Source organism: Uloborus diversus, chromosome 2, assembly GCF_026930045.1.
Source record: "Uloborus diversus isolate 005 chromosome 2, Udiv.v.3.1, whole genome shotgun sequence".
NCBI lineage: Eukaryota > Metazoa > Arthropoda > Arachnida > Araneae > Uloboridae > Uloborus > Uloborus diversus.
This window is the reverse complement of record NC_072732.1, coordinates 28,279,919-28,298,976: the sequence shown is the minus strand read 5'-3', so window position 1 is coordinate 28,298,976 and position 19,058 is coordinate 28,279,919. Positions and strand designations below refer to the sequence as shown.

The window sequence follows — 19,058 nt, the reverse complement described above, 5'->3', positions numbered from 1 at the left end:
TTGACTTTTCCTCTGCAGAGAAGGCAAGTAAAATATGCTCCCTTGATGATATTCTTCTAATAAAGTTGCCTAGCTATTTCAATTCGTACATTATAAACCTCTTTATTATCTAAGCTGAATCTCATTGCAAGATCTTGCTGTCTTTTGAATAATTTATAAGTTTATGTTCATGCAGTTATTAAGGAGAGCTTAAAATCTTTTCTTTGAAGAGAAAGAAAATATAGTATATTCATCTAAATTAAGAACAGAAAACAGGAATTATTTTTCTTGTCTTTCTCATAAACTTTTCTTTTTATTTGCATATTTTTTATGTGAAAAAGTGAAAGTAATGTAGTTTCTCCAATCCAATATTATGTGTTTCTTTTCTTTTAAGGGTTTGTGGATATTGAATATTTATTTGTGCATTAACAGAACAAGTCTTTTTAATATTTTACTGCAACCAGATTGATGTAGCTGGATTTCTATCTGTTTGTGTTGATCGAAAAATCGTATCCAAGCTCTCGAAATTTGATTCTATTCTACTTTTTTCTTATTTTGTTTTAAAAGTATGGCGTAGTTCGACCGTCAGAAGTTGACACTTGGTCAATAGTAGTTTCAAAAAAGTTCATTTTTACGAAGGTGCATTAGGTTGAGTAAAATTAAGAACGGATAAGAAAAATAAGGTTTTTATAATTAATTCATAGCCAGTAATTTTCACCTTTTCGTCAATTGGAAGCAGTTATCGCCACAAACAGAACGTTTCAGTACATAATTAATAATCACGTAACGGAATCACATTAGAAACGTACCTCTTATTTATTCGAATATTTCTAAAAATCGTGGTATCAATCATCAAATTTACGTGTATTATTCTTTATACGTAATAACCATAAATATCAACAAACATCTTTCAGCAAACGATAAATTACAAATAATGTGCTGCCACTCAGCAGTTTTAAGTAATTTAGCCTCAAATATTACAATACGTTGAAATATTTATTGTGTGATATTTAATGACTACAGTAAAACCCCTCCTAACGGACACCCCTCAAATGTGGACACCCCTCTTATGAGGACAATTTTCAATTCCCCTATTCCAATGCAAATAACATTATTAAACCCCTTACCAGCGGACACCCCTCTATTGTGGACAAACAATTTTGTCCCGTTAGTGTCCGCATTAGAGGGATTTTACTGTATTTTTGTCTTCTAAATTAATGATGCATACTTGAAGTTCGAAAATGTTTCTTCTAAATTTTAATGATGTGTCCATGTTGATGATATCGTTTTACGCCACCATGCATCATATCAAGCATACAAGATAAATTTGTAGGAGTTTTACAGCAAGAAAGAATCTTAAATTTAGATTTTAAATCAATAGTTAGTACGTTTTTCCAAAATCTTGAGTTGCGGCACTTTTTTTGGTCAGGGTGCGATATGTTCATCCTAAAGCTTCATGATAAAAGATAGAGTTATTAGAAAAAATGGTAAAAGTACTGCATGTGTAATACCAGGGCAAAACTAGGGTTATAATAATAGCAGTATTAATGCATGTTTTGAAATAATTATCGCCTTAAAAGAGGACATTTTTTTCCTGACTAATTTAATCTAAAAAACGAATAAATACCTTTGTGCTGAAAAGTAAAATAATTTATTATCCAACGTATTATTTTGCATGTTTTGTGCTTCAATACGTTGGATAATATATTATTTTAATTTAATCTACTTGCTGAATGACGGCTACCCATGCGGATGTAGTCCAATATATGATAGTAAGCCTCTGTTCATGTTCCAAAAACTTCTAGAATTCAGAAGTTCCCATGGATAGTGAGCAGAACGTAGGTTTATCTAGTGGTGAAACCCCCCACCCCCTCCCCGAAATCAACGTATTAGTTTTCTCATCGAAATGGAAAATTTAAGAAGTGTTTTTTATGTCTCTTGGGATGAGGTTTTCACCCACTGTGACACAAACATTACTACATGCAATATACCAGGCAGCCCAGTACCACAGCTAGAGACTGCAGTTTCGTTCTTATTATAACTCATCAGTCTGGATTAGTGAATAACCGAGCTGGTGGCGGATGTCATCTCATTCAAGCTGAGAGTGCCAACAAACTGGTAGATGGATTAAATTTATCTCACTAGCGAGTGTCCGCAAGCTTTGCCTTCAATGGGGTCGTTTCCAAAATTTTAAAAGTATTTTTTTCTGAAAGAGCATGCTTAAAAACAAGAATCTGACCATTTTTTAAATAATTTATTTAAGTTTAATACTTTTAAAAAATTACTAAAATCTCTGCGCTTTCATTGCTTACACTTCTGTCATGTGACATCACAAATGATGAAATGCCATTCAATGTTGCCATTAACAGAACAAAATATTTAACTCGCATCTTTACTCACGTGTATTGGCAACGATATGGTTGATAGCAAGCGTAGAGCGCAATATTTAATTCGCTGTTTCATTATCATGACGTGGAAACGTAGCAGTAAGATGCGGCAAAGTGCATCATTTGTGACGTCATAAAGACCACGTCTTGTTTGAAAAATCAGACATTTTAAAAAATTAATTAAAAAAAAAAACTGTTGGGAAAATGAAAGTATTTTCCGGTTCCATGTTATTTTTTTTGCTCATTCTATCCATTTCAATGACTAAAAGTAGTACTTTTGACTGAAGGAAACCACCCCATTCACGAGTCGAACCGCACCATGCTGCGGACACTAGCTGGTGAGATAAATTCACTTTATCTGCCAGTTTGTTCTCTCAGTTTCAATGAGATTATATCTGCCTCCAGCTTGGCTATTTTCCTGGCTGAGGAGTTCTAATTCAAACGAAACTGCAGTCTCTGGTTGTGATAACCAGGCTGTCTAGTATATTGCATGCAGTACTGCCTTAGCACTGCCTTAGGGGCGGTAACTTACTGCTACAAACATTACTTTTTGACTACTTTCTAGTTTTTCGTCTCCGTTTAGGTGTCGTATCATACTAATGCGCATCACAGTTCTGTAAAATCTTGTTACAACAAACGTCAAGGGATCACACATTTTGTGCGTTGTAGCGGGACCTTCTCTGTAATGGAGGTTAAGCAATGTGTTCAAAGTTTGTAACTTTAATTTTAACTGTAGGTGGCGCAGTTGGGAAACTGATATATATTGCATGTATGTTTCTTTTTTTTTTTTTTTTTGCCTGTTGTTTTGTTTCTTCTGAGTTCTTGTACTTAGTTCATTTAGCCTTGTTTTGAACTTTATCTCTTGACTCTTGAAATCATATAATTAACTTTAATTTCGTTAGTATTATTTGCAAAAGTTTTAGTTATAGTTGCTTTTAATATTTTAAGTAAAATAAAGGCTGTTTTTATGAACTTTTTTGAGTTGTGGACTGAATTGCAAATTTTCTGAAAATAGCACATGTAGTTACGATACGCAATGTAAGGGAAATTAAATCGCTGCGGAAAATGCATTTCGTTGAAACGGATATTTCGTTTTCTTATTTGTTATAACGGGATTACACTGTATTTGCTAAATTTTCATTCAGTAACATTCGATTTCTAAATAAAACTACTTTTTTTTTGTTGATATCCTGCTTATAAATATACTCCACTTCGGCATAAGAAAAAAAAAAAAGGATTCTTTCTTTGCTGAGCCGCATTGATGGATGTCGTTGCATTTCTCGTTATTGATCAAAATGTTGTCAAAGTTTGTCGGAGCATCGGGTAATAGTTGTTGACAGCCTGCCATAGAAATGGATATTTATTTGCGGTTCTTTCGTACCTCCCCTGCCCCACCCATTTCCCCGCCTTTTCTATCTGCTGCTCAGATATTTGTGTGAAGACCCCCTTCTCCGTTAGTACTGTATCGAATCAACAGCGTTTTGGTAAAAGACACAGAATTTATCACATTAAGAAGACATCTTGTACTTAAATGTAGTTAAAATTGGCACAGAGACTTTTATCACTAACATGTTCAAAGATTACTAAAATAGTTTTATTAACGAATTATTATTTAACCATCTTTTTACCGAATTATGGAAAAATAAGGGGAAAACATACAATTACCTAATAAAATGCTACTGTAAATCATATACAAGGATTTTTTTCCCCAAAAGGTATATTTACTACTTCTTTTTAATGAGCATCATAACAGGTTAATATATTATTATCCAATTTTTTACGCAATTTTTTTTTTGTTTGAAACTAATTTAAAATCAGCACTAACTGTGAAAGAATAGGAAAGTATTTACTAAACTTTAAAAAAAAGTTCATGCAGCATAATAATGGTTAGACGGAAGATTCACCATTATTTCACCATCATTCACCATAGTGCATAAGGAGTTTACTGAACAAGTACCAGGTTTGCTCTTGTTGGTTTGCTAAATATTTTTCGCTACCAGTTTAAAGATATACTCAGCACTTAATGAGGTTATTCACCTGATGCAGCTAGGTTATATCTTTTCCCGACTAATGAACGCGAAATTGGGTAAAAATGCAGTCCCTGGATTCTATAACTGTGCTGTTCGATATTGCTAATGGCTAACGTTTACCCAATTGCGTTGTGCGTTTCATGAATGAAGCTTCTGACACTAGATAATTCGTGTTCTTTATTCTCTCTTCATTGATGTCATTTATCATAAAAAATCTCAAGAAATTTGGGGCGCACTCTTGTTTAAGAACAAAAATAAATAAATAAATAAATAAATGGATCGATTAAAAAAATAAAATAAAGCTAAATAAATCCTCACATATATGATAGCAAATAATCGAGTAATGCTCCATGGCGTCATCAACAATGAAACTTGCGCCACGGCATGATAAATTGATAATATGTTTTGGTAACGTTTAACATGTAAGGAACGGCTTCATTGTGACGAGGCTGAACTGGATCCGGTAACTTATATGTTTTACTGGTAAGAATTTGTCCTTTCAGGGGAATGAAGAAACGAGAAAGTGGTTAATAATGAACGCTGTGCACTGGAGTGTAGGGTTCTTCCACTGGAGTTAGGGTTAAATTTTCAGTTATCAAAGTATCACAAAACAGTCAGTGGCTTCGTTCAAATGCAGAAGCAATTTTCACCCGTCATACCTTGACGGGCGATTTAATAATTAACTAGCAGTACCCGTACAGCGATGCCCGTGCTAAAAATTTAATGGAGACCCGTTGAATAAAACAAATTGACGCCCCCTTCCCCTCTGATGTGAAATGATCATCTTTCTTTGTATAAAATGCGTACTCACCTTTCAAAAAAAAAAAAAAAAAAAAAAAAAACTTATTTAAGTTTCTTTGGAATTTAAAACTTTTCATCAAATGGTTAAATTAGATTTACATTTGCTTTAAAACTCTATTTAGCGAGTGAAGCGATTTTTACTGCAATATAAAATATTTCACCAAATAAACAAAAAAAAAGACATTAAATAATATCTTTCAAATGTAAAAATAGTTCCATAACTGTATTGTTTATCGCCAAACTTGCCCAGCAACCACGCTATCATAATCCATCCGTCTAACGAAAAAAAAAAACATGCCCTGGACCATTTAAAAATCATCGTCAGGAAAAAATAAAATGTCGTACATTTCACTCGGATAAAAACAAATCAAAAGTTTCTTTTATTTCAAAACAAATCGCCAAAACAATGAATTTCATTAACGGTTGCCTTAAAACAATAATCCTAGACTGAACTGCTCAGCGCCGAACGTGCCAAGCGACCACGCTACCGGAACCCAGTCCTTTTGCGAGTGAAGCTGATGTTTTTTCTTTGGCAATAATAAATGTTTCGCCGAACAAACAAAAAGGTATATGATCACATTAACAGTAGCTTTCAAATCTTTATATATTAAGAGCTGCGTTTCCCGGCTTTGCCCGGTCTATCTTGAGAATAAAAATTGTGTCGAGTGACATATATTCAACAATCAGGCTTAAATAAAAGGAAAAAAAAAAAAAAAAAGAAACACCATGCAAAAATTTCCCTTCCAAACATTGACGACAGATATTAAAATACTTTTAAGAAATAAGAAATTAAAATAAAAAAGATGGATTTTGAAAGCGTAACCATGGAAACTTGAAATAAAATAGTTGACAACCTGAATCAAAATGACATATTTCGAAATTGATTTAAAAACGCTTGTAACTTTTTTCCTTTGAAGATAGAAGCTAATTTTTTCAACCATTGGTCGAGATATTTCTGGAGTAAAAAATGTCGCCTTTTTCAATGGTGTCAAAAAGAAAACTGTGGGACAACTCCTTCACTTTTTATTGATAGATTTAATGAAGAAAGTAGTGCCTAAATTTCAGATATGCCTAAAAAAGTTCGAGCTATACTCCTGTCGTAAAGAAGTTAGAGCATCGAAACAAATTGCTTAGAACGCGGAAAATTCTACCCTTTTCAACGATATATAATACTAATATGTGCAAGTAATTTTTCACCCCTTTAATCGCCAATAATAAGCAATTTATGTGAAATTTGGGCCTAAATTGGAATAAAAAAAGAACTATTTATCGGATTTTTTTCGAATTATAGCCTATGTTACTCAGTGAGAAGGCACCTTTCATACAGTGAAAGAATTTTTCAAATATTCAATTTTTCAAAAATTTGTCCTCTCTTTATAATATTTGTATAGATAAATGAAGCAAAATTTAAAAATGATGATAATTTGGAAAGCTAACAGAGAAATTCTAAGAAAATTCCCTGCTGAAAGCGTTTTTAATTTTAAACTTTTTCCTCCAACGCGTGATAAAATTTTATCTTCTTGGGAAAAAAAAGTACTGTCAAAAGTTGTCGAACAACGTGTAACAAAACAGTGGACGGCAGACTGCCATAGAAATTGATATTTATTTAATGGAACCTTCTTCTCTTGTGCCAAAGCCCTCCTTTCCGCGAAATTTGTTTTTCGAAAATTTTACGTGACGAAAATTTTTTTCCCCGCTTCTTACCGAGTACATAAAAAAATGATGGGAACTTCCTGCTATATCTTTATCCAGCGTTCCATTTAGCTACCGCTGTTCTTTACTGTTTTATCGATTTTGCCATCAATACTTTATAGTAGATTATGTAGTACACGCGTGACAGCAATGATTATGAATTAGGATCTTTCTTCCTACTAAATGTTTTATTTTGAGGTCTTGGTACCGTTATGATGATTAAAAAACATTTTATCTCGCTCTGGCCAAACTTTAGGGGAGAGAGTTGTACCTTGGGGGACACTGCTAATTTCTAAGAATCTATTTTTAGCAGGCATGTTTTTGCAATCTCTAATAGTAACTTTCACTACTAAATGGTGTCATAGTTAAAATCAGCATCAAATTAGTAAAATTGTCGATTTTGTGAAATAAAGAAAATTTCAAGACTCAAAAATAAATATTTTCTTCAATTTTATTTTATTTTCTGTCTTCGTATTTGTAAATTTAATCAACTGGATTTTATTTTGTTATAAAAGAGAAGTACTTTAAATAATTTGCAGATGAGAAAATAATGGTAGTGCATCTAGATTGACCATTATTTTGGTTTTTCTTAAACCAAGTGATGATTGTATCTTGGGACAGCCAAACATTTGGTATCTTAGGACCCGTTCCAAGGTACAACATATGCATGGTTCTTAATAATTATGATATGTTTAGGAAAATGGAAAAATGTTCTGATTTTATGTAGCCTTTTAAACACATTTAATGTTAGATAATAATTCATAATTCATTATTCATAATTCATTATTAAATATTTATGATTTAATTCACTACCATGATTTTTTTTTCTGGTGCAAAATTGGTTTAAGTATATGGCTGTTTCTTGAATCATGAAGACTTTCTTATAGTACAATATTTTATTTTCAAACTGTCTGAATTTAAAAATATATATTGCATAGAAATATGTTGGAGTATTTTAATGTGACTTTTAGATTTTAAATTTGATTCAAATAGTTGACGTTAAAAATTAAAATATGAAAATTACAACACTCTCCCTGTTTTTTCTTTTGTTTACGCTTCAAAAATTGCACTATAGAATTATGATTGTGGTTCTGGCTAACTAATATGTCATTACGTTGTTAGCCATTTCGGAAAAACTCTCGAAATATGGCTACGTGATGGCTTGATCTGTAAGGCGTCGGAATCGTAACCGAAGGATCCCGGGCTCGATGCCAGTCGATCAAAGATCTTCCGTGTTCGTTAATGGTGATTGGGGCACGTTAAACATGTCTTGATCACAAAGTCCTGCAAGTGAATCAATATAGCTGGGAGTGCTGGACCAGGGATTGCTTGGCTTCTGGGTTTGAAAAGGACAGCTGTCTTCAGGGCCCCATCCAACTGTGGTAGATGTGGGGGACTCTGGAGTGTGATGTAAACACGGCTGGCTAACTCGCATCACCATTACGGTTAAATTTCTTTCTCGTTAACTGATAGTATTGCTACTATTATTATTTGACTACTCTTGTGATTATTTTGTCGAACAACAGTTAAATACTAAATAAATAAGAATCGTAGAATGGAGAATCATTGGAATTGCTCTAAGTATACATTATAAATATTCAAAACAGGAACCTGAGATTATGTGCATCTGAAAATAAATGCGGCTGGATTGACATCCCAATGGGGTGGTTTCCTTCAGTCAAAAGTACTACTTTTAGTCATTGAAATGGATAGAATGAGCAAAAAAAAAAAAAAAAAAAAAAAAAAATAATAATATGGACCCAGAAAATTCTTTCATTTTCCCAACAGTTTTTTTTAATTAATTTTTTAAAATGTCCGATTCTTCAAACAAGGCGTGGACTTTATGACGTCACAAATGATGCACTATGGCGCATTTTTCTACCGCATTTCCACGTTTTTGATAATCAAGCAGCGAATTACAATTGCGCTTTACGCTTGCTATCAACCATATCGTTGCCAATACACGTGAGTAAAGATGTGAATTAAATATTTTGAACCGTGAATGGCAATACTGAATGGCATTTCATCGTTTGTGATGTCATCGGCAGAAGCGTTAAACGATGAAAGAGCACCGATTTAAGTAATTTTTGAAAAACTTTTATACCCCATTGAAGGAGGAAAGTTTGTTGTTCGGCCATAACAAGCAGTTGGGTAAAGTAAGCAATAAAATAGCTCAGGGACCAGCTCAGAATGAAAAAGGCTCAATGCTTCTATAGGTACAGCTTCTATAATCTAGCCAGCTTAAAACTGCTACTCATATAGTTAGTGCTGGCGTATCATGCTTCATGTCTCCAACTGTGATCGTTATCTATATCCTTCGCCTCAGAGCAATAATAAAACTTCGTATCCTGAAAACAACCGTTAAGATCCTACTGTTGCTCTAAGGCGACGATATGTAAAAATGGCTCTGTGTGTGGTTATGTTCCTGATACAAATCCAGTTTGCGTGTGATCTTTGCCAAATTTAACAGAGTTGTCCTCTGATGCTCAGGAATTCACCTGAGGGGGTTCCCCCCTTTATATGGGGCCAGAAAATCTGTGAAACGGAATGTATATGCTTATTAATAACATTGACTGAATTTTTGGAATTTAAAAAAAAATCCAGAGGTGTACATTTAAACTAAGCTTTATAAACTTTCTCTTTCTACACGATGAGGAGAAATTTTACGGTATTTTTTTTTTTCTTTTATTCAAACATGATTGTTGAACTTGCCTCACTTGATGCTTTTTATATTTTCGAGGTAGACCGTGCAACGCAGCTAATTAATTATAACGATGACTAAAATTCCGGCTTTGTCATACTTTCGCGAACTTTTGATAAATTTTTCCTATGTAATTACTGATTCTTGGAATGACCGTTATTTATCATTATGTTTTCCTGTTTATGGATTTTCATCACTTCAGAATATTTCACAAAACTCAGATAGTAAATCATGAAAACCTGATCTCTTTAACTCGTAAAATTAAAATGCTGTAGATACATAAAATCTCTGTAGTTACGATTATGCTTAAATCCGACCTATGCACAAAAAAATGCATAGGAAAGTTTCCCGATTGTCACCATACACTTGTTTTTCGTTCATTGACTGTTAGTGAACTTATGATTCACTTTGTTTTATAAAACCTACATTTATTTAACTTTCATGCTTTAATCTTAGCAAAGCGTGCAATATGTAAGGAGGTCCGTACCATTGAAACTTAGAGATGAGTTGGAGAGCCTTAAATAATCATTTCGCAGGGTCCAGGTTGATTTTACTACCGCTTTTCGGTACTTTCACAAAAATTTTCTTTTAAAATCGGTAATTTCACAAAAATCAAATTATAAAACCTACAGCTTCACAAAACTAACTTTGAAAATCGACACATTCTAGAAACAATATTAAAAAAACGAAAGTTTCACAAAAACCTGTGTTTTAAAATAGAAAACATGTTTTTCTGTTTAAAACATAGTTTACTCATAAAATAAAATGCTAAGATGATTTATATCAACAATCGCTTAGGTAACAACTTTTTCATAGTATTAAACTCAAGTTTCAGTTTTTCGCCAAATTGCAATCTTTTAGCATCAGTTTTAGGGGATGGTGATTTCCTGAATTGTACACAGTACAAAGCTTATTGAGCTGAGATACAATGATATTTTTCCTACCTCTTAGGTCCCACCCCCCCCCCCCCCCCAAAAAAAAAAAGTTCGAAATATTAGTTAATGACATTTGCACTTTTCAAACTAACGTTTTAATTGCTCATATTTTCTGAGACAAAAATCAGAATGTGCCTTTAAATGATCACAAAATCAATGCTGATAAAAAAAAAAAAATTTCATAAAAATAGAATATTGATACAATACTTTCACAAAAATAGGTAGTGAGAAAAAAATCCTGGATCTGCCCCTACTTTGAGTACCGAAATGTAACAAAACGTTCTTTTGAAAAAGTAACTATCACTAACTGAAACCCCTTTTGTAAAAACTAGCTTGCTAACAGGTTTCACTAAGCTAAAAGCTTTTGCTTTAATGTACCACCATTAAATGACTTTAGCATTCACTATATCCGCCCATTGTTGTGCATTTATACTAAAGCTTAGCGACCATTTGCATTTGGTAGACCTTGTATTAAGTTTCAACATATATGTGGAGATTATATTGACTGCAGAATTTTCTGATCCGTAATAGAAGTGATATCATTAAAGGGAAATGTGCTTTTGGGCTTATCTTCTGCTTTTCAGCTACCCTTAGAACCACCCAAAGCGGTTATTCCTAGACTTAAATGCTTCACTTACATTCTTATTAGAATATTGGGAAGTATGAAATTATTGCTTGCTAATAGCTTTCGTAATATTAGCCTATATTTATGAAAACTATTAGCAAATCACTCAACGTTACATAATCTTGCATGTTTCATAACATTAGTCCATATTTATGAAAACTACTAGTGGTACCCGCACGGCTTTGCCCGTAATAGAAAAATTAAAAGGTCTTTTGGTTCACCTGTATATTTACAAATAATGTATGGTGAATTTTCTCGCCAATTGGCTTGTACCCATGTTACAGCTCCACGCTATGATAATTTCTTATCTCGCCAATTGGCTTGTGCCCATGTTACGGTTCCACGTTATGATAATTTCGTAATTTACTCGTCCATCTTATGATAGTTTTGTTCTTAAAATTGGAATAGAAAAAGAACCACATCGAATTTTCGTAAAATCGCTTCGAGGTGCACACCCCCATGCTACAAACTAACTTTGTGCCAAATTTCATGAAAATCGGCGGAACGGTCTAGGTGCTATGCGCGTCACAGAGATCCAGACATCCAGACATCCTCCGGACATCCAGACAGAGAGACTTTCAGCTTTATTATTAGTAAAGAAGATTAGAAAATCTTACATTACATAATCGCACAAGTTTACTAACATTTGTATCGATATTTATGAAAAATATTAGCTAGTCATACAACATTACATAAGAGTTAGACGCTAGTCTCTTACATCCAAAGGCGCCGCATCGTTCCGTCTCCAATCGGAGGATTTTCAAGATGCGGAAAATCGACAGCGTCCAAGTCGTATGATTATGCGGCATACAAAAGATCCCCGAGTATTCGTTTGGCTTGGAGTGCTCTTGGCAAAATGCATCTGCTGCAGTTTCTCATCGAAGAGATCCCAGGTGTCTCCATCTAGTGGGGGAAGTTGGACGTCAAAATTCTCGTGGTTATGGTATCCGCTGATAGTGGTGCTGCATAAAAGAATAGATGCTATATCAGGGGATCGCACTATGTCTGCACAAGGTGGTGCCTCTAAGGCAGCGCGTACACCAAAGAATCACGCGTCTGCGACAGCAGCTTGACGACAAGCGGGTCTCAAGCAGGCAACGAAATGTGCTTCTTCCGTGCGTACACCAAAGAGGCGAGAATCAGGATGCAGCCCTGAAATCGCGCATGCGTACACTGTTGAACAATAATTGAATTTTAGACTAAATTATTGGTTGTTAAGATGCAACTTAAAAAGAGTTATTTTAGAGTACCTATAAGTAATGAGAAGATTGGCAATTTTTCTTGCAAGAAAAATAATCAAACTTTCATAAACCTTAAACAAAACAAAATTTAGACACTTATCCCTAATGCATTTTTCGCATGAATATGCATGCACAAGAATAAAAAATTAGCTTATATTCCATTCTTTTCTTTTGACCCTGACAGGTCTTATTATTTGAAGTCATGTATAGGCTGTGCAACATAATTTGCACTACAAGCACAATTAAAAATCTAAAAGAAAGTTGCTTTAAAAAATAGAATGTTTAAACATTTCATTTTATGTGATTTTCCTGTCACATTATAACACTAGAAGTCTGGCAGAGCAAAAAGAAATCATTAATATATTGTAGTAAAAAATTAATATATTGAAGTAGAATATTTCATAATAATTTTTTTTTTTCTCTGCTACTTTATAACGATGTGGAAAGGGTTACCTAAATTCTGACAGCAACAAAATTTTATATCAATAATAAACGCTTTTTTCATTTTTATTAATAGTATTTTCTTGATTTTATTCAAGACAACTACTTTTGATTTTCACACGGACACGGAAGAATATTTCAAATAATAAAAAAAGTTTCTGATAAAATGTTTGAAAGCGTCACTCAGATTGTTGGAATACTCCTTTATACAAGCATTCTTGAAGTTTCACTTCTTGTACTAACTTCTTGCTGAATTCATAGTCGTTGTTGGCCATGTTTATTTTGCAGAGGAGACGCGACACAAGACTCTCGCTTGCTTCCTGGATAGCGCACGTGGAATCAAGGGGGCATTCATGCGACACGGTCGCAGACATCGAGCCACGACATTTGACTTTCCAGTGTGCGCGCAACAGGGAGAAATAACGAATTCTCCCATTCGCTATACGGCAGACATTTGCTTTTCCGACTTCTGACGCTTTGGTGTACGCACTGCCTAACGCAGCCTTATTAGAAAGAAATATCTATATTTAATTTTTTTCTCAGTCTAATGAAGGCTTGGTTTCTTCAGTGCTTGTTAGTAATTTCATTTTTCTGTGAAATCATTTATGGTCTCTGTCAAATATCAATGATTTTAATTCGTAGTTTATAGTTATAGTTAAAGATCAAAAAATACAAATAAGAAAGACTTAATACATTAGATGCCACGTCATTCACCGGTGACTAACGCTGAATTTTCAGTTCAAGCCGCATTTTTATTCGGCGACTGGCAGTCTAAGTTACGATCTAAAATTATCAACTATCAACTATCAAAGTGACCTCTGGCCTTCAAACTCTGAAGGACTGCGTGCCAGGCGCCTTGCCTTCAGAAGACAACGCAATAGATGGTGGAGTCATCTATGGACAATTCGAGAATTTAGAACCAGGCCAGGAGCTGAATAACTTTCTGGTCTGGCACCCCCAGAGGTATCGTTTCACTTGGAAGACATTGTGACCACGAGCATATTTAACGTCGCCCAGTCACCATTAATGACGACGGTGGATCTTCGCCCAGCGAGGATTGAATCCGAGAACCTCCGGCCCCATATAAAATTTTTTAAAAAAAATTCATTGCCTTCGCTCAGCGTGCGTAACTTGACCATGATTTCCTCATCAATGCGCTTAGCAGTTCATGTATCAATTAGTAAATTTGAATCCTATACTGTATTTAAAAACCTCATTAAAATGACTGGAAAAACTGAGAATCTTTCGTTTACAGCAAAACGTTCAATATTCCACTTGTAGACTCAAAACTCTACAATCTATAGTTGGGGAAAACTTAACATGGAAGCATTACGCACATCGTAATCACAGCATTATGGAGCCGCCAAGTTAGGTTTGACTCAACTGTACATGGTTTTTTGTCAGTTTCGGCGAATTCTTAGAAACGGATAATTTCTAGACAAGAGGAAGGAAAATGTAAAATTTTGAAATCACGAATGTATTTTTGTAAGAAAAAAATCGTCATTCATTGTTTACGTGGTGGTTTATTGATCTTAGATGGTGTTTTAGAATACAGTCAACCCTCGTTTATCGCAGTTAATTCGTTCCAGACTTTACCGCGATAACTGAATTTCCGCGAAGTAGGATTCTGTATATATTTTTCTATTAAGAGAGCATAAAACTTACTTACTGCAATTTAAATAGGTTTTTATCATAGTTAGAGCCCCCTAGACATAAAACAGCACCCTTAGCCATCATAACATTTGTATACTTAATATATTGCTCAAAATATGAGAAAATTAGATATGTTAGACGTAATAGATATCACAGTGTTAATTATTGGTAAATAAACTACACACACACGCTGTTCTTACACACTACAACTAGTCTATGAAAAAACATCAACTTGTTCGATGATGAATCAATTGCCCGTTAGCGACCGAAGGAGCCCCCGTTCTTCCTATACATTTACGTATACAACTTATAAAGCTAGTACATTGTTGAACACCATTTACAGATGTATTTATCCCCTAGTAATAATACAGTGATTTATGCTTTCCAGTTAGTGCTTAACGGTTAAAATAAGATAGCGATTCCCTACACTTTCTTCGGCGATTTTATACCTCCACTCCCTCAACTAGTACAACTAACCCCTCGGACCTTACTTAAAAGCTTATCTTACTTAAAAGACGTATACTTTGTTATTCTTTTGTAGAAAAAAGTTTACACGATCGCGTAAAAAAGGCTAATTACTATATTTGAAAAAAAAAAAAAAAAAAAAAAAACTAAAAAAAAAGCGCGATGTAGTGAAGCCGCGAAAGTCGAAGCGCGAAGTAGCGAGGGACGACTGTACTCCCAAGTTAGTGGGGTGTCTTAAGTGGTGGTGGTTCTCGTGTCCACAGAAGATCAAATAAAACCATGGATGGCAAGCACACAAGAAGCAGTCTCTATGGTGTTCTCAGAGTGAAGTCACTCTTGGTCAAAGGGCGGGAATTTTTTAAAGGAGAGCCACAGGGCGCAAAATGGCATGACAATCAAACACGTAATAAGGTGTTAGTGGTATGTCTGGGCAATTGTTGCCAGGACAATGAGTTCTCGTTCCATCTTTATGACTTTTCATGCCTATGGTTCTTAATCGTGTGATGGTTTTTTATAAGGTGTCTTTTAGCGTTGATTACACAGCTCTAGGAGCCTTTTCTTTTACTCGTCCTTTTAAGGTGGTGTCCTGCAATCGTTTTCGCATCGTGACGTGTTCTCTGACGTGGTGCATTGTGCAAATTAAAATACAGTAGACTCTCGTTTTACGCAGGGGTTATGTTCCACGGAAGTGCCGCGTAAATCGAAACCGCGTAAATTGAGACCTAATAATAGTGTTAAAATAGGGGTTTGGTTCCGTAGATAACAAAATACTTCATACTAGTGATGACTTATTGTATAATAAGTTTAATGTGTACTTATATCGACATTTATGCACAACATGCATAAAGAAAACATAAATAAATTTCGTGTTCTGTTTATAAACAGGAGCTGGCTATGAGAGTCTTTTGGCAGTCATTAAGAATTTTTCTCTGCAATTCTTTGCAGAGCATCCATGATCACTTGCGTCATTTCGATGTGATAGAATATTCCTTCACTAACAAATCAGAAAGATCATTTCTATTGTCTAGGAGTGGCTCAAAATTTTCAATGTGAACGTTTTTGGTTGTGCGTCACCGACGTCGGAATCCTCGTTAGTTTTGGCCTCCTTTGTCACTCCTTAAAGCTCTTTTTCCAGTGAGTTCTGAACTGTGTGAGTTTAATAGTTTTACTTCTAGAAAGAGCTCTGGAACCAATCGCATAAAATGTATCCAGTGGCCCGAGCTCGATTATTATCGCGCCAAAATGCAGTTGATTACGCGTAATCTACAATCTTTAGGAGTTTGTATTTTGAAAGAGGGGAAAATTTTATCTGTTTGCATTGCCGCATCCGCATAAAACCGAAACCAATCCGCGTAAAATAAAATGAAGGTGTCAAATCTTAAACCCGCGTATAATCGAAACCAAGTAAAAAAACCCGCATAAAGCGAAGGTCTACTGTAGTAATATAATCATATAAAACCGGGTATCCAACGGAAAAGCTATTGTTCACCAAGATCCGAACCTTTTCACGAACAAAATGAGTATAAACGTACTCATAAATGTCTCTTCTCAGCGTCAGGTTAATTTTGTCCGGAGCATAAATCATAAAATTTATGCCGGTCGTCCTTTCTCTTTACTGATTCAAAAGTGGGCAACATACATTGACTTGTGTCGATTATAAAAGCAATATCCGCGTATCAGAACTTTAATGATTCCTATTGGCCTCGATTGAGGGAGAAAATTAACTTTCCCCTGGTAAGGAACATTTCGAGAGGTCAGAAAAGTTCAATCATTCATTTGCCAGCCATCCTATTGATTGGTGCTCCTCATATAAAGCCGGAGAGGGGGGCGGGCTGAAAATGATCCGATTCACCCATCCCCTTGTAGTTCGGTTCGGCAATTAAGTAATGAATCCTGAAAATAGCTGAACAGCGATATGTATCATTTTAGCTTAATGAGCAATTTCTGGGACATAAACTGGGAACCGTGCTTTAGAGGATTAATTTCGAGTTGGCCTGCGCGATAACGATGGGAAAATATTCAATTTTGAATTTGCGATCGGTATATGGTGTTTGCTGTATAGGTAGCTGGTTATATTTTAATGAATACGCATTGGATATTTTAACCAATCAGACAGGTTGGTAGAACATTGATTAAAGAAGTGACAGAGACACGAACATGAAACCTTGTTTGCTGACAGAAAATGGAATGGGTGCCAAATTAGCCTCCATGTCAAGGTAAATTAAGGAATTTTCGCAAACTATTAGCTGTCTGTTGTTATGTACAGCTGATTATGTTGAACCATAGTGTAATTTTGTTTTTCTTAGACTCCGCAGCGTTGTAGAGTTTGGCATCGTTATCACACGATTGAGTTGTTGTAAATACGTCGTATTTTATTATGACCTGTAACACAACTTTAATTTACCGAACAATTTCTGCCTTTTTCCGAAAATTGGCTAAGTATTTTTAGTTAGGAAAGCTTAACGCTTTATTCGCCGACGAGGCATCTAAACCCCATCAGTTTTCGCGTTCTTAAACGGTTTAAAACCTAATGGAACCGTGAATTCTATTTACTCAGTTCGTTCCGTTACTGAATGGAGCTTACTGGACGGACACACACACACAAAAGAAAAAAAAAGAAAAAAAAATGGATCGGTAGACACAAATCCCCGATGAATGGAAACCGAAAAGAAATACAGTAAATATAGTGTTTATAGATTGTAAAAGAAATTTCATGCTTCTACATTGTTTGCAAAAGGAAAAAAAAAACCGGTATTATATGGGCCACTCTTCAAAAAGTGTAACTTTTCTGTCACACGCCTTTTACAGTAAAACTTTAAGGAACAATTCATTTAACAATCATTTTTAATTTAACTGAAAATGTATCTATTTAACCTGCCAACAATTTTTTTGTAATAATTTTTATTTTAGTATATTTTTGGTTCACAACATGTGAATTCTCACCTCCGTAGCATGTCGCACACATGGTGTGACTGTTTACGTTGCTTAATAATTTGTTTAAGTAAAAGTATATACTAATTTATTTAGTTTTCCTTTCACAAGTGTATCAAATACTAATTGTTTAAGTATATTTAATTTTTTAATATTGTGTTTTAGTTTGTTTTAGAAGGACAAGGAGTCATGTCACACAATAAATTCTCACCTCCGTTACCTAAGCAAAAAATGCCATTCCTCATTAACACGTGGCAGTAATGACATCAAATTTTATTTTACATGGTACAAGGGTGCCCCCTTGTTTATTTTCAGCCATATTTGAAGTTGTGAGATTTTTGTCGAAAAACAAGAAGATGGATTTTGCTTTAAAAACTTAATGTGGTTATTCTGACTTCTCACCTCCGTGAACTTGAATTTCAGGGATGTAAATTAATGTAAAAAAAGAAGTGAACATGTTTTGATATATTCAGTAAATTACCGCCAATTAGCCAGGGCTAAAGCAGAAATACATGAAATATACCGCCAGCTCAGTCATTTCCAGCCGAGGACTGCAGTTTCGTGCTTATTAGCACTCATCAGCCCGGCCTAGGAAAGTGACTGAGCTGAGATGGAAACCCATGAGAATACTGAATATACCATGCCTTGCCTTCAGTCTTCGAGTTGAACCGAACCATTGCTTCGGTCACTCGTCTGGTCTGTGCTAATTATATTAGCTACCAGTTTGGTTTGGCACTCTTGGCTTCCTTAAATGGTTTTCCATCTCCAGCTCAGTCACTTTTCTATGCCGGGCTGATGAGTGCTAATAAGCACGAAACTGCAGTCCTCGGCTGGAAATGACTGAGCTGGCGGTGTATTTCATGTATTTTTTGATATGCTTGACATGTGTAGATTGTAGCACCGAAGAAAAAACGTTTTTCCATGAAAAATGTATCTATTAGGCCTATATTATTGGAAAGATCATCACCTCCGTGACAGACCTTATCAATGTCATTATTTCTGAAGTGAAAATAACTGATGGAGAGGAAATACATCAATAATAGGCATTCTATCAAAATTATAAAATGGCAGTATATCCTCAAATTTACTAAATACTACTTTTTAACATACATTTGAAACTATTAATTAAGCCATACTTTAATTAAGAGAGCTTAATATTATGTTCCCACTAATCATT

At 34.7% G+C, this 19,058-nt stretch overlaps 1 protein-coding gene across 1 annotated transcript in view; it reads left to right on the top strand.

Annotated features, from left to right (window-relative positions):
• LOC129217792 (calcium/calmodulin-dependent protein kinase type II alpha chain) overlaps window positions 1-19,058 on the top strand; it is a 384,326-nt gene that overhangs the window by 158,698 nt on the left and 206,570 nt on the right. The gene's annotated exons all lie outside the window — the stretch shown is intronic.